Source organism: Leptonychotes weddellii, chromosome 8 (assembly GCF_054177405.1).
Source record: "Leptonychotes weddellii isolate Sample4059 chromosome 8, ASM5417740v2, whole genome shotgun sequence".
NCBI classification, from domain to species: domain Eukaryota; kingdom Metazoa; phylum Chordata; class Mammalia; order Carnivora; family Phocidae; genus Leptonychotes; species Leptonychotes weddellii.
The window spans coordinates 999,683-1,011,737 of NC_138376.1; positions in this window are offsets into that span (position 1 = coordinate 999,683).

Here is a 12,055-nt window from a genome sequence, read left to right on the forward strand (position 1 = left end):
ATTAGTGCATCAATTAAAGTGAAGGACTGATTTCTGGGTATAATCAGCTAAAATTAATAATCATCCCAAGCTATTACTGATTACTTACTATCTACAAGGCATTTTAATAACAACTTAATACCTGAAAAGGTGCTAAAAAGGATTAAATAAATAATAGCCTTATGATCAAGGAATTTATAGACTAATAGGAGACATATTAATATAATAATATTAACTAGAAAAACTGTCATTTCAGTGTATAAACATGCAATTGGTTAAAAGAAGAGACAGCATTTTTAAATCAAAGAGACTCAGATAATGTTACAAATATTATGTGAATGTAGGCTAACAACTGGAGCATGGGAAAGATTTGGACAGGGGATTTGCATGGGCACTGTGGGAGTGGGTGATGTCGTGGCATTAACAGTTAAAGAAAAATGAGTTTCTGAATGGTAGACTTCTCTTGTAGGGTCTAGAGCATATCCAGCATGCTGGGACGACTACACAGGTGGATAAAGATAACAGGGCTGGGGCTGATTACTGGGTGACATGTGCATGCATTACACACTCAGTAGCAAGAGCAGTGTTATTCAGGGGGTAACAGCAATGATTCAGACTAGTCCACACCACTGCTGAACCCCACTTATCTTCTGTGCGACCTGCATTAACTTACAGAGGATCTATAAACCATAGATTTGTCGTTTTTAAAAAACGGGATGAAAATACCTACATCCTTTCATTAGGAGGTTGGGGCCGTGTACTTAGTTGTAGAACATAAATAAGATACGCGGTTAACTTTGTAGGGAAAATGTATCCTTCAGTAGAAAATGATGCATTACCGGATTCTGATTCTGTGTAAATTATATATTATATACTATCATTAATTGTAAACTATAGATAAACTGAGAGGAATGCAAAATAACTCTTGTCAATGACATGTGAATTCAGTTCTGTCAGGTAGAAATGGAATTGGCTTCTCTCCCCACAGCAGCAGAAGAATTTTCTTGTCTCCTTTTGCACATTCATTCCAACATTTCTTCACTTTTTATAAATTTGTGCTTTTTGACTTCTTTTTATTTTTTTATCTTTATAGACTTTTTTAAAGTTTTTATTTATTTATTTAATTGACAGTGAGAGAGGAAACACAAGCAGGGGGAGTGGGAGAGGGAGAAGCAGGCTTCCCGCTGAGCAGGGAGCCCGATGCGGGGCTCGACCCCAGGACCCTGGGACCATGACCCAAGCCGAAGGCAGTCACTCAACCGACCGAGCCACCCAGGCGCCCCAAGATTTTATTTTTTTAAGTACCGTCTACACCCAACACGGGACTGGAACTCACAACACTGAGATGGAGAATTTCAGGCTACCCCAACTGAGCCAGTGAGGAGCCCCTTGACTTTTTTTTTTTTTAACTGGTTATTAAGTTTGCCTGATTCCTTCACTAATTGAGTTGAATAAAATCTTTAAGACATGTTTATTTTATATCTCTATGAAAATCATTTCACTGTTCTTCTCAGACTTAATTCTTTTTACTGAATATAATTTTGCTGAGATAGATCCATATTACTCGTGGCTATGGTTGGTTCCTATTGATTCTGGATACACTTCAGGGTATTTATCCATACTTTTAAAAACCCAGGGGTTTGACTCATGGGCTAATTCTATTATAAGCACAAAGTAAATGGCAGTGTTTGGGGAAAAAATCACCTAGGACTGCATAACTTAGCACATTGTTGCTGCTGCTCACTGTTGCCTCCCCAAAACCTTTTTCAGCGCCCCCTTTACCTCGTATTCCTTAAGGTGTATATGAGTGGGTTCAACATGGGAGTTACCAGGTTGTAGAAAAGGGTGAGAAACGGGACGCCTGGGTGGCTCAGTTGGTTGAGCGACTGCCTTCGGCTCAGGTCATGATCCTGGAGTCCCTGGATCCATCGGGCTCCCTGCTCGGCGGGGAGTCTGCTTCTCCCTCTGACCCTCCTCCCTCTCGTGCTCTCTCTATCTCATTCTCTCTCGCAAATAAATAAAATCTTAAAAAAAAAAAAAAGAAGAAGAAGAGGGTGAGAAACTTGCCTTGGTCCTGGGAGGAGCTGTTTCCCGGCTGCTGTGCATGTAGATGATGCTCGCATCGGACAAGGAGGCCGCGGTGAGGTGGCACCTGCAGGTACACGGCGCGGGCTTGATCTGCAGCAAGGCCGCAGCGAGAGTAAGAGCGGGGGCAGCAGGACCACGAGAATGGCGAGGGGAAAGGCCCGCACGTCCACTGCGGGGACAGTCCGCTCCCCCAGGCCACGGCCACCAGCCGTAATGACCGGGTAGCGCAGGGGCTCGCGCACCAGCGGAGCGATGGGAGGCGTCCCAGCCAGGAGGATGCACTCGGAGCTCCCCACAGGAAGGAAGGAGAAAAGCGGGACCCCACAGCCAGCGAGCTGATGTCTTGTCAGGGCCCCGGAGGTCCACCAGCACCTGTGGGACTCAGCGAGTACTGAAGCAGAGATCTAGGAAGGAAAACTGGCCAGAAAGAAGTACATCGGGCTATGAAGTCGAGTGTCTAACATACACGCAAGGATTATGGTTGAATTTCCCAACACAGCCGCTGGATATAGGGTAAAATTTACTATGAAGAGCACCAGCTCCAGCTTGGGACGACGGGAGAGCCCGCCGAGATACAACCATACTCTGAGCTGTCACTGGATTTTCCATTGTCTTCCTTTCACATCGTCTGCATACCTGGTAAGAATAAAATGAATACTTGATCTATATTTTCTGAAAACCAATGAATGTCAGGAATTTTAAGGAACAGATAAGCCGTCAAAGTCTAGCAACCCATCCTATATTGGGATAGCTTCTGCCCAGCCATTTAAGCCATTCCTCATTTGTTCAAGCATGTAACAAATTATTTCACTGTTGGAAAATTCCAACTTACAACCATCATCCTTTTACTAAGTAGGAATTTTCTTCCTCATTCATAAGACAAAGTATTTCAACTTTATTGAATATACATCATATCTAATCTCTCTTCATATGGCAACCATTTAAATATTTTAAGCTAAAAACTAAATTTTCTTTAGGCCAAGATGTTTAGTTTCCCACAACGATTCTTCCTATAACAAGGCCTTCAAGTCTGTTACCACCTTATAACCATCTTCCACATTCCCTCAATGTTGACAATGGCTTTCTGGAACTGTGACAACCAGGGCTGAGTTCAGTATCCAAGATATGATTTGAAAAACACAAAGTACAGGGAAACTACTGCTATCATGACCTGGATATTATATTCTTTTTTTTCCAAATATTTTATTTATTTGAGAGAGTGCACAAGCAGGGGGAGGGGCAGAGGGAGAAGCAGGCTCCCCACTGAGGGCAGAGCCCGATCCGGAGCTCGAAACCCAGGACCCTGAGATCATGACCTGAGCTGAAGTCAGACGATCAACTGACTGAGCCACCCAGGCGTCCCTGGATATTATATTCTTATCAAGGTGCTATAAGTCTGCAGCTACTTCATAGTGTCAGTGTTAACTTTTTATTTAGGTTATAATCAGATCTACTAAATAGTTACTTATCCTATGAAATGCTGTCAAATCTGACCTCTTTCATTCACTTCTTTGAAAGAAAAAGACTTCTATAGCATAGAATCCCAGGATCGGGGAACTCTGTCCAGTAATAAAATGGCAACTTTGGGTATATTTGTCTTCTGGTAGTCTTTTAGAAACAATTGAAACACCGTGATTAGCTTTCGGAAGAAAGGTGCATAGCAATAGAGATGAATGGAGAGAGAAGGAAGGAGACCGTGGTGCATAGAGTAATTTTAAAAAGTAAACTGAAGAAGATTGACTCTAATATGGCTAAGAAGAATAAAAGACAGACTCATAATTGGAATAGAGGCTCTTAGGATAATAATGACCAAAGAAAGAAGGACAAGTATGAAAATGGCAGAATAGCAGAGGGAAATAAATGTAATTCAGACCCTTTGTCATGTTGATTCTTTGATGATAGAAACAAAAATAACAAGACTAAAATTATTAAGTGGACATGATAAAATATCTACTGTGCTGTGTGATCTAGAGAATCCTGGGCTGCTTCAATTCATCATAATATATTCAACTAGTAAGCTGGGAGAAAATAAAGGCAGAGTAGAACACAAATTGTTGTCACGAATATTTTCATTTTCAAATAAAAAACTTATCTTCAGTGAAAACTTCTCAGCTTTAAAGTTCTTATAGTAAATTTATTTTCCACAGTCAAATACATTATACCAAAGTAAAATAAAGGAAGTTTTCTTAATTTTCTCTAATCATTTAGGCCTACCTGGCTTTAACTTTCCCAAGGGATTTAGAGTTAACACATAGTAATGTTTTTTATTCAGGTTGGGATTTGTTCCCTGGGATTTTATGGAAGATGATGCAGTTAATATAAGTAGAAAATAACAATAGGGTGATGTGAGATAAATGCACCAGAAATCATATAGAAGTGGTTACAAAGGTCTCAACTTGCACATCAAGCCCTGAACTGACTTCATACGTTAGATTCTAGTTTCTTCCTCAAGAGCTGTAAAACGCTGTGTGATTATTCCAATGATTTGACTGAAGTGATAGAGTAATGATATATCCCCACCTCAGAGGAGAAGTAAAATGGAGTAATCCCATAGGGTAGTTAAATTATAAAGAAAAGAGACAACTGTAATAGAAAAATAGCATTAGCATTCTTCCCTGTCTGCCCACCATTTGGGCCAAATACCCAGCCTTCAGGAGGCTTTTAGGAGCCTTCAACCAAAACCCCAAGGCAAAGACTTCCTGCTGGCCCCAGAAGATAACCAACACAGATGTGAATACTCTTATAGACCCAGATAGAAAAAAGAGAAGACTAATTTCTTAGCATCAAAGATGGTGCCTGGAGGTTGACATAACATGTTTCCTTGTTGAGATCACAGGGACTGCATACTCCTTTGGGTAATTAGCAGGGCTGCAGAAGAGACTAGAAGAATATATTCTTAGGGGAAATCTTGGAATAACACCAGATGATTAGGAATCAAAACTCTTAGATGCTTCTCTTGGTTTCTATCTGGGGCCATATCCTCAAAATTTGATCTTTTATTTTTGTGGTTAACTATTTCTGGTGTTTGGTGAGGCAAAAAGTTCAAGTTTGGCAATGTAGTGCAAATATGAATAGCTTTTGAACACCTCTTTTTCCTTGAAATGAGATTTAGTCTGTTTTCTGAGGAAAAAATTTTAAATTCTAATTTCTTTCTCTCTTAATATAACTTTCAAAAGGATACCACAAAAGAGTGTGTCAAGTTTCTCTTTGTTACTTGATTTGTAACTTTTATTTTGACTTAGATTGGTTAAAGTTCCTGGAATATTGTAAACATAAAATAAATACTAGGAATTTGATTGATTGATGTTCTTTAAATTATATTCAAACAAACGAAAAAAAATGGAAACCACACTGACTACCCTTTGGAGAAGGTAAAATTGCCCCCAAGAGACTCTAAAATGATAACATCATCTCTTGCAACCAGTGAAATCAAGGACTAGAGACATTCTTCTCAGAATGATGATAGCCTAAGAGTAATCATAAATCATATTCACTGATGTGACACATTCCAGCTTACATGTTTTCCCCAAACTGATGTTATTTGAAACTCATGACCAACCCTTAAGAACCCACTTCCAAAGCAAAACATACATATAAATTATCTGGGTTTAAAATGGTATTTTATAGTTATAAAAATAATAATGAAGTTAAAAAAAAAAGTAGGAACCAAGCATTAGAGCCAATGGACCAACTGCAATGGTTAATGAGTCCTCAGATAAAGCCTGCTAATCGTTTTTGAAAACAGCAGAATAGCTACAACAACTATTTGGAACAAAAGCAAATATTTTTGGTATCAAAGGGGTTTTGCTAACATAATAAGCTTTTTCAGATAGTTTTACACTTGGATAAGACAATGGGAAAAGGATGAGATAAAATGTAGTGAAATTATAATTCATATGATCCCAAAATACATAAAACTTTTTCAACCTCGTTTATAATTAAATAAATACAAATTAAAACAATGAGATATTTTCAGTTTGGTAATATCCTATCAGTGAGGATATGAGAGGTTGGCACTCAAATGTTCTATGTGGGAATGTAAATCAGGCTTAAATTTTTGGAGGATAGTTTACCAAATTTAAATTTGGCAAATCCACAGTCTTTGACTCACTAATTCTAATTCCTGGAGTTTATTATTTGGATTGCTTCTATAGGTATGTAAAGATATATATAGTCCATATTCTATAATCTCTCTCTATATAATAGAGATATATATTAGATATATAATAGAGATATATCCTATAATCTTCTATATATATCAGTTACATTGTGGCTAAAAAAGGAAACAGACTAAATGTCCATTGACTGAATAATAATTAAATAAATGCACAGTTGTGAAATAAATAACATTTAAAAATCACGCAATGTGGTGTGTGTGTGTGTTGATATTGGTATTGATACAGAGCTGATGTGAAATTGATATGGAAACAAAAATAAAATATATAAGGTATATTTCAGGTATATTATATATTAAATATTTTAAATATATTTAAGTATATTGACCATATAAAAGTTATATTAAATATAAATTCCATTTTAATATGTTAAAATTAATAAAATTATTAAAATATAATTATGTTAAATATATAAAATGTTATACTTAAAATTTTTCAAAATTTCAGATATAGTGCATTCTCACTTCTATGTTTACATAAATATGCAAAGATAATTGGTGTTTGGAGGAGATGAATTTTCAATCTTCATTTTTTTCAAATTAAAAAAATGTTAACATATAACTACATAGAAATGTAACATATAACCATGATTATGTTACTTTAAACATTTAAAAGAGTTAAATAAAATTTTGGAAGTGAATAAAAATAATTCAGCTTGAGTTTAATATTTAGGTTTGACTCCAGAACAATCTTAACCTCACAAAGAATACATATCTTTGCATCTCACTTCTAAAGCATGAACATTATTGGGATTGGCTACGTGCGTATTTTATAGAGCCCATGATTCCACACTGACTGAGAGCGCTCCAGTGCTCAGTCTTCTGATCCACAGTAATGCAGTGGTATAATTAGATTCCGCACTCCATCATTTCCTCACACAACCCAGGAATTTGGTAGGAGATAAATTATTTTGCCTCTTTCACAAACCGACATTTAGGTAGAGAAAATAATATTTTTCAAAGTCAAAGCAGGAAAAATGATTTGTAGCACTGAGACCAAATCGCAATTCAGCTGATAAAATCTAGCACAGTTTCCACTAGATATTTGCCTGATCCCTCTAAATTAGACTTCACTCTGATTCTGTGGGCTCAGATGGAACCTGTAAACATGACAGAGACATGTATAAACTACTAGTCTTTTAAAAGAAAAAAAATTAGCTCAATTTTCTTCTTTTTTCAAGGTAACAGTATGAATAAGTATGGAAGAAGCCAGATATAATAATACGTTGTTTTCTACCTTTAAATATTTTACAGTTCTTTTTTTTTTTTTAAGATTTTATTTATTTGACAGAGAGAGTACAAGCAGGGGGAGTGGCAGGCAGAGGGAGAAGCAGGCTCCCCACTGAGCAGAAAGCCGGATATGTAGGACTTGATTGGGGGACTCTGAGATCATGACCTGAGCCCAAGGCAGATGCTTAACCAACTGAGCCACCCAGGCGCCCTTTACAGTTCTTTATATGAACATAAAGCTAATGAATCTAAATACTTAAGAAGAAAATGCAGGGTTTTGAGTCTTTTGTTTTTTTCTATTTGCTCTGTCTTCTAAGTGAAAAGAAAATATAAGTTTATTATTATTATTATTTTATTATTAGTAGTAGTATTTCACTGAACAAGTGATTTATTTGCCCTGATAGTTATGTTCTACAGGAGATGAGAAGGAAAGATGGAATTATAGACTGGAAAAACTGAAGAATGAGAGATGTTTGGATCTGTTGAAAATAGCAGTTTTTCTTAGACCATTTTTGCTTTCTGGTAAAACTGAAATATGGCTACATTTACTCATGTGATTCCCTCTGGATAACTGTGGAGAATCTTAAGGGATTTTTGGATGATGAGGTCCATGAGCAATATTTAAAACTAGAGCAGACGGGAGAACAATTTTCAACTTCTGCAGTTTTTATAAAAGTTGGAAGGAAGAACAGGACCCTGGAGAGCTCATTACAAAGCTTCTTAGACTAGGCTGCTGATGACAATGATCTCATCTTCTCCATGTCCACAGGGATCGGCTCTTGGAGAGTAGAACTGATTGCCATGTTCTCTCCATGCTGCATGCAGCTATTAAAAAGTTTCCAATGAGTTTCATTATAATTCACAGAATGGAGCAATCTCTAGGGTTATCTGCCTTAAAGGAGAAACAGTCAATTAAGAACTGATTGCCGTGGAGAGCTACCTCGAGTCAGCCCCTATCACCATTGAGTTCCCTTAGCTGTACAGTTGCTTCTCAGAGCTACTCCGGAGCCCTGGGGATTTGTTCAACAATGTTATTCACACTTGACCTTTCAAACAAAACACCAAATCTCAACTTTCCCAATATAACGGGAATAATCATCCCCTCACTTCTGGATGGCATTTTGTTGAGCAGGGATTTACTAGGAGTATCTAGGAAAGCTGTTCTCTGTCAGTGACTTTTTGTTGTTCTATACTTACTCCTCAGCAATAATTCCCATAAAAACGTGTAAGACAAGATTACTCTGGGAATGCAATAAACTTACTTAACAAACATTCAGTCATTGTGAAAGACACATGGTGTATAAATAAATTTTATGCATCTGCCCTTAAGGATCTCACAATCCAGAGGAAGGTAAGAATGAGGAAGTTATAACATTCTATAACTATAACATATAGTTATAGTTTTATATATATAACTATAACTATTCTATTCAAGACAGAAAAAAGGATAAACATTGGTTTATTGATTCTATTGTGTTGTTAATTGCTCATTATTTTCCCACTCTACCATATCTCTCTTCCCTTTATTTTTTTTCTTAAAGATTTTATTTATTTATTTGAGAGAGAGATAATGAGAGAGAGAGAGCACATGAGTGGGGGAGGGTCAGAGGGAGAAGGAGACTCCCCACTGAGCAGGGAGCCCAATGCGGGACTCGATCCTGGGACTCGAGGATCATGACCTGAGCCGAAGCAGTCGCTTTAACCAACTGAGCCACCCAGGCGCCCCGTATCTCTCTTCCCTTTAGGTATTGTATTCACTGTTGCATTCCCAATGCCTAGCAAAGTGTTAGCAGTGACTCAAAAAATGATATGTAAATATATCAGTTAATCTCTAAAGTGATAGTAAATATAACATGTTGAAGACCTGCTGTCTTTTACAGGGAACATTTTGCAACAACAACAAAAAAACACAGGTAATTTTCAATAGAATGGATTCAAAATGATGACATCTTTACCATCTTTTTTCTTCATGCATTTCCGTTTACTATACGTAAATATTTCTCAGTTTATTGACAACTATATACATGTAGTTAAATAATAAAAATAATAAGTGGAAACAGGTGATATATAGTAAAATTGAAGATTCACATATATAATGTTCCAGAAATTACATACCTATAGAAAAACTTGCACATGGGCCCAAGAGATTGATACAATGTTGAATACAGCTTTATTTGTAACAGCAGATAATTGGAGAGCACCTAACTAAATAGCAATTGGAGATTAATACACGCTTGTCCATTCATGCAAAGGAAGATACTACAGTATAGAAAACGAATCAAAATGGATGAATCTCACATGACATTAAATGAAAGTGAAGGAAGTTTGGCATTGGTGAAGCAATCATGCCTGGACTTAGAAGCCATGTTAACAGTTTAAACTTTACAATAATGGCAATGGAGGGTTTGGGGCAAGACTGAGTCAGTGTCACAGTTTCAACTAAAGTATGACATTAATAGATAAAGAAGATGTGATATATATATATATAATGGAATATTGTTCACCCATAAAAAGAATGAAATCTTGCCATTTTCAAAGATGTGGATAAAGCTAGAGTGTATCATGCTAAGTGAAATAAGTCAGAGAAGGACAAATACCATATGATTTCACTCATGTAGAATTTAAGAAACAAAACAAATGAGCAAAGAAAAAAGAGAGAGGCAAATCAAGAAACATATTCTTAACTCTAGAGAACAGGGTTACCAGAAATGGGGGTGGGGGGGGTGTTGGGTGAAGCAGGTAATGGGCATGAAGGAGGGCACTTGTGATGAGCACAGGGTGTTATATGTAAGTGCTGAATTACTATACTGTACACTTTAATATTCTACTGTATGTTAACTAACTGGAACTTAAATAAAAACTTTAAAAATGGGGCACCTGGGTAGTTTAATTGGTTGGGCGCCCGACTTTTGATTTCAGCTCAGGTCTTGATCTCAGGGCTGTGGGTTCAGGTCCTATGATGGGGCTCCATGCTAGGGGTGAAGCTTACTTAAAAAAATATAAAGAAATAACTTTAAAAAAACACTTAAAAATAAATAAATAAATGAATGAATGGATAAATAAATAAAGTCTTAAAAAGCATAACGTATGCCATTAATAAATATGTTTCGGTACGAGCAGTTTCACTGGTGTGGGAATGAATGTGAGGGGAACAAGCTTAGAGGCCAAGGGAGAAATTAAGAAACTGTTGTATTTACACTGGTGAGTGATAGAAGTAGGAAGTAAACACAAATTCAAGAATATGGATATTGAAGAGGAGAAACTGACAGGATTATTTATTGCATGCAAACAATGAGAAAAAGGACTGACTCATGGCTGCTATTTGAAATTCTGGTTTGACCAACTGAATCCTCTCTATAATCTCAGTTTCAAACATCTCTTTCACAAATAACACCTCTTATTTTTCCAGCTGACTTTATCTTGTAATATGATTCTAATTATCCTTCAACTGCTCTAATCCTTTGGTCTACCTTTTTTTTCCTTCCTATCCTCTTTCTTAGCCAAAATTGGCAATATCAAAACTTTGGTTATGTTCAACTGCCCACCTCTCCTAATGCAGCTCAATATGACTGGAGAAAAGTATTTTGTTTCAAATCCACAACCACACACCTCAAGTAAACCCTCAGTGTCCCTGGGCGGTTGTGCCCTATGTCCTCAGTCCTGTGCTTCCCATGGCACATCTCCTAGTTTCTCAAGCTACCAACACCTCCTCGTTCACTCTCACTGTCAGTTTATGAACTTTGCACCTAGTTTTCCTGAGAAAATCAAGGCAATCAGAAGAAACCTTTACAGACTCCTCTTTAGTGACCTCTTCTACCACCTGCCGACATCACGCCCCAAAGTATCCTCTGCCACCCTGCCTATTACCACAAATGAACGCTCATCGTCAGAGCAAAACCAGACCCTCCACGAGTTCATCATGTCCCACTCTGCCTCATCTTCTCAGGGGTAGAACTCCAGAAATTTGCCCATCCTTCTGGATCATCAAGTTCTCACTTTTTACCATATCATTGCCAAGAGGAAACAAACATACCATTAATTCTAACATCTTTAAAAAAACTTTGTTAACCCCACTTTCTCTACCAGGTACATTTTTATATAACTTATTCCTCTTCACAGAAAAATTTCTCAAAGAAACTCTATTTCTCCCATTCTTTTTCAAACCTACTCTAGTCTGGCATTTGACCCGACCACTATACAGAAACAGCTTTTGTCAATACCCCAAATTGCGTCCAATTTGCCAAATACAAATTTCAATTCTTATTTGACCTAGTGTCCCCTCTCTCCTTATTACACTTTCTTTGGGTGACTAGTTCTATCAATGAGTATCAGGTGCATGTTGTAGGGGGTGGAGAGAGGAGGATGCTGTCTTTCGGATTATAGGTCTCTAAATCACGAGGACCTAAAAGACACAGATACACACTACATGGAGGTTCTACACTTTTGGTCGGATGCCAGGATTGACATGGCCTTTGAAGATGTCTCTTTCTTGGAGGGGTTGAGTGTATTTTTGCATGTGTGCAGGAAGGGAAAAAAACAACAACAGTGTTTGGTGATGATAAGAGTCAATGATAGTCATTGTAA